This window comes from Anopheles stephensi, chromosome 3 (assembly GCF_013141755.1).
Source record: "Anopheles stephensi strain Indian chromosome 3, UCI_ANSTEP_V1.0, whole genome shotgun sequence".
NCBI lineage: Eukaryota > Metazoa > Arthropoda > Insecta > Diptera > Culicidae > Anopheles > Anopheles stephensi.
In genome coordinates this window covers 86,964,940-86,970,714 of record NC_050203.1, presented here as the reverse complement: position 1 = coordinate 86,970,714, position 5,775 = coordinate 86,964,940, and positions in this window count along the sequence as shown.

Genomic DNA, 5,775 nt, shown 5'->3' with positions numbered 1-5,775 from the left:
CGGACGACGACCACGAGGAGGTCATTCTTCCTGCGAATCGCGCCGTATCAATCGGAAACGAGTCGCATTGCTAGGATTTGTGGCGCTTTCGCCGCTTCACGGTGGATCTCTCGGTCGGCCGAGAACCAAGATCTCTATCTCGGCCGATCGCCAATTAGATCAACCACCGGTCTCCAAGGTGAATTGTTGGTAAATTCGATTAACCTCCACGATCATGAATCTATCACCACTCCGAACTCCACCGCGAGAGATGTGCTGAGAAGAGATCGATCGTCGATGCCTAGAACCCTGGGGCCCCCGCTGCTACGCATGGTGAACAATTTAATAAGCAATAATGACATTTCTGTGTCTCATCGATTGCTTCCAGCGCGACGTTTGAAGGGTGTGCTGCCGAAGAATCGAAGAACCTCGATTCCTCTCTTTTGTCTGCTCGCTCGTTGTGCTTCACAGAACTTCCGCCGGGATTCACATTTTTCCGATACCGATCGGCTACTTACGTAACTCGACGGCGGGCCGGGTCGCGATTTGCTCGCGCTGAGCAGCCCAGTAATAGCCCATAATTGAGACTGAAAAATTGTAAAACTCTTCCCCGGGAACGCCGCGGGTAAACGTCGGGGAAGGAGAGCACAGACACACACACACACACACACCGCCCGATCGAGCATATTTATTAATTATCTTCATCGCTCGGTACGGAGTTTAACGCAACGGCCGGAAGGCATTTCGGACGCTTTGTGCCAACGGTTTACGCCCGATGCTGCAATTCTGCGCGGTGTGTCTTCAGATGCCACGGAAGCGTACGGCAATGGCAACGCGAAACTGGACTGCCTTCACGTTGTTTACCGATGTTCTTGAGCAACTTCTTCGCAACAGTCAGACATTATTAGAAAAGTCGCCAGAATCATCCCACAATTGATTACGCGGCTTCCATTTACACGGTGAAAACAATACGCACCCATGTGCGTAATCAATCGATCATCCACATATTTTCATGACAAACGCATCACGGTCTCGCAATCCACACGTTTATCCGCTTCTTCCGGTGTACGCATCATCTTCGGACACCGAGGAATTCTGACGTCCGTGCTCGCTGTGTATCGCATCGCCCCCCCCCATCGGTTCCCATCGGTCCCAGTGCGATGAGAACGAGATCACTTCCGGACGATTTGCTCGATAATCGTTTTTTCCTCCTTGGCTTGCCGATGATCATCGTGGGACACACCGGGACACCCAGTCACGCCCATCGAACCTCTGCCCAGGAGTTCCCATAAATCGTCGTCATTCATGCTCGAACGATACAGGTTCTAGCCGGCGCGCGAACTAAATTGACCGAAAAATTTCTCCGCCGTGGTAAGCAATCGGACGCGGGTAGCTCTCGATCAGGCGTCCGAGAATATTAGTGATGCGAGTGCGGGGTCTCAGGTTGGATAATTAATTTCTCAAGCTCAGCGGCTCATCATCTCTCATCGTGCCCGGTGAACGGCGGCATCGAGCAAAAGAAGGGTTTGTTGATCGTTGCTTTGATGCTGCTGTTCGTCGTTGAGGCGGTAAGCGGTTGCATTTTAATAACTTCAATGGTGAAATCGCTGATCGGCCAGACAAGAAGAGGGATTTGCTAAACAGCAAAGACTTCCTCTTTGTAGCAGATTCTAGCTAACCAGAAACGCTGAGCGTCGCCAGAGACTGAGTATACTCGTTCACGTCATTAGAATGATACTGTACAACACGCTCGGTAAAGACATGGATATGACCCGATGCGCTACAGGAGCTCCGGAAGAATAAATTAATAAGTAAAGCAAGACCCGAGCAATTAAGCCTTTCCTATAGTTCCGATATTTCCGAGCTCATCGAATTTGGTCCCCAGAGAACAGTCACGTATCATCAGGAATGGCATTGAATTCTGGCCTTAGTTATTATCCTGTTTGCCCATGTTAATAACTGCTCTTGCTAGTGCACGGCACACGACAGGAACTCTTTTCGTTCAACACTCAGTTGTGTTTCACATCTAGTCCAACCGAACATCATGTTGAACAGAGCGATCTTTGGAGCACTAGGCTCGGCTGTTCTAATACTGAGTGTCGCAGCTGAATCAAGGATACAGCCAAAGCGAGATGATTTCAAGCTGCGACACACAGTTTCGTTGCTCGAGCGTATCCTGCTGGAGTCGAATTCCATCCCGATCAATACGTACACCTTTGTGGCAACGAATGAGTCGTTTTTTTGGGACGTGATTGATCGCCTCGCATGGCACTGTAACACACTAATGCTGCCGGTGTTTAACAACGCACAATCGTTGAATGTGCACAGCAAGCAGCTGATTGTACTGGGTGCAGATGATGTTGACTCTATCATGGTAAGTGTGTGGCAGCTCTTTGTTTGGACAACCTCCAAAAAGTAATTACTGTTTGCCTCTGTTTTAAGGGATTGCTCTTGAAGGTATTCTCAAAGCACCGACCAAGCAACTTCGCTGCCAACAATCGCAACATCTACATCGTGCTGATCCTGTCCGATATTCGATACTTGAGCTCTAAAGTCTGCCTGCTGCTCTTTGGATTCTTTGCGTCCACCAATATCGTTGTCGTTTCGCCAGCGGTAGTGGAAGTTCAGGCGCCAGTGCTGATTTCCATCGATTACGAGGCCAAACTGGTGATCATTCCGCACGATCTACCTATGCGACAGATCTTTGCCGATCGGTTTCACGCACAGCTGCACCCGGTGGTGCAGGTGCGGGATTACAGAGTGCACTCGGGAGAGCCGATGGGCGGATATAGAAAACCGCCCCGCTATGATTGGAACGTGATCCGAACCATACTGGAGCACATGCAGTTGCGCTGGACGTTTGAAACCTATTACTTGGATCCAAGTGCTGAGCTGATCCAATGGCTACACCAGCAGCTCGACGAAGGGAAGATCGACATCTTCATCGATAAAAACTTCCGCGCGGACTGGCTGTCGGTTTCGCACGTTCTGCCGGAAATGAATGGAGTGTGTCTGGTGATTCCGAAGACCAAAAAGTACGAACTGTTGCAACACCTGCTCACGCCTCTCCTGTCGGCCGCTTGGATTGTGTTGATTATTGCGCTGCTGGTGGGGTCGTTCGTGGCCAACCGCTACTTCAAAAACGGTCTACTGGCGACCCTCATCTTTGGCGTGAATTTGAACGCTCCCGGCGTGTCCCGAACGGAGCGAACGGTGCTCTTCGCGAGTCTGCTTGTGTTTTTCATCCTTTCCGAAGCGTACCAAGCGAAGCTAGTGTCCCTGATAAGCTCCTGTCGCTATCCACCCGACCCGAAAACGGTGGACGAATTCCTGCAAACTGACGTGATGCTGTACGTAGGCGAAGCAACGGCTACCTTCGTTTCTTATCGACCGATGCTTAAAGGACGCGTCCGAAACGCTACCAACTATTGGTTTTCGTTCGATGGGGAACAGGACTACGGCACGCTGATGCAGTGTCCGGCGGCGTGGGACATTTATGTGCGCTGGATCAACAAACGGTACGATCGGTACGGGTACAACATTCGTCCCCGGGTGCACATCGTGCGCGAGCACATCCTTTCCATGCCGGCGTCTTACACGTTTTCAAGGTCTTTCCTGCTCTATCCGCGCTTCAAGGTGTATCTGACGCGGATATTCGAGAGTGGCCTGATGGGCTACTGGCAGACGGAGCAGGATCGTCAGCGGCTGTTTGAGCAAAAGCTGGAATTCGTCGAGAATGAGATTATTAGCTTCAGCGATCTGGAGATGGTGTGGACAGTGCTTGGGATCGGAAACACAGCAGCGCTGGCGGTGTTCCTGCTGGAGGTTGCCGGTTTTGCCCTGCAGAAATACATCGGGACTTATTGGCCAACTGGCGGACAACGGTTGTTTGTGAAGTCGAAAAAACACCAGAAATTGTTACCGGGAGGTGGAGTCGATTTCGATTAAGGTCCCAATCGACTGTATCAATGTCATCAGTACACAGGCTTCGCTCACGTGTCACGCTTTGTCCTGTTTAAAGTTAATTGAGCCGTAAACAGCCACCGAATCGGCAGGAGGTCATCACAAACCAGTCCAGATGCTACCATCCCGTAAGCCATCGCGCCATCATCTTAACGATGCCTTAGCGTACAGCTAAGTCGTTTGAGGACTGCCTGCATGACGAACGTTGGAGTCGTCCCGAATAGCGTGATCCTTCCCGCTGGCATTCCTGCTATCTAAATTGCTTTTCAAACGTGCCCGATCCCGTGCAACTGGCCAGGTCGCGGGTGTTTGCCCATAAGTTCTCATAAAGCCCGCAAAATAAGGCTGGAATGAGCTTCTTTGGCTTATCTTCACACCTGATCGGTATCTCTCAATTGCTTACCGTGTAACAAGAAGGCGGCTAATTTACGAGCTTAGTGTATGTTTAAGCTATTTACACCACCGTGGCTGTGTGTTTTGCCCTCTTCTCCGGCCAGATCAAGACATATAATGACACACGGACAGGCGCTAAGAAAGCGGACAACGAAACGAAATCACCAAGAAGGGCCGAACCAACCGACCGAAGACATCAAGAAAAACGGTCCATCAGTCAGCCGAGCTAAGCATGGCGATGGTGTCAATCTGTCCTTGCCTGACATTTCTTACACACGCACTTCACCGTGCCCTCGTTCCGTACGGTTCGGCAGACGGGAGTCGACAAGATGTTCGACGCCCGATAACCATCCCGATCGGTTTCTGGCACGGCACCTACCTACGACGCCCGTTCATTACATAATTACGGCGAGGTGTCTTCAATTCCCCGAAATCCTCTAAGGCTTCCCTGTGCCGGGCGCGTAAATTAAATCTCGTGGAGGCAACTTTCGCTTGGTAACGACGACGAAACGACGTGCTCCGTTGTACGTTGGACAATAATCCAGCAATAAGCTGGGCCCAACACAACTTCGGGCGACGATCACGTGTTTGGGAAGCTTGGTAAACGTTTCCTAATTAAAGGATTGCTCTTTGCATAATTGATTCTGTGCGCTGGCGATGGAATGGATTTAGTTTGTACACCGAAGCGAGACAAAATTGAGAATCTGTGAGTTCGCATGACTTGTGACATTGCGAAAGCTGTTCTCCGGAGAAGACCTACTCAATTTCACAACTAAATGCAATATCGGCACAGTTCCTAATGCACTTAACCGCCTTCCAGGAAAAAAGAAAAAGCTTCTTATAGAAATAAAGCAATACAATATTCACAACTCGTCACCACCGATGCATCACACACAGACACAGTCGATGCGAGAAGACGATAAAGGATTGAATTTCCCAATAAAAACCACCCATTCATTCCTGCCCAGTCTGTGCTGGGGAACTGGGTGGTTTATGCAAATGCAAATGAAACGTTTTTACCTATTTGATTCCGACTCGCACAAACGCAAAGCTGCGCACTTTCAGCCAGCAGCCTCCTCCTGGTGCATCCTCCACATCGGAATCCTTTTAGCTGACAAATATCGTTACTGGGAACTGAGGATTGAAAGCAACTCGACAAACGCCAACCCAAAAAACAACCCAACCTGAGCAGCAGGACAGCAAAGTGGAAATCTGCATCTAATAAATCACATAAACTCATCAATCTGAAATCGAGCACTAGCGACTCGGATTAAAAAATTGAATGTGAAAGGGTACCGCTCGTCCAGGACGGTAGGACGGTGGGACGAACCTTTCGGGCTGCCCTGTTATTGGATTCCCAATCCCGATGACCGATGACGGATCGGTTTAACGGACCTACTGGCAGAAGCAACTGGGACAGGGACGAGGGCGACGGAAAAT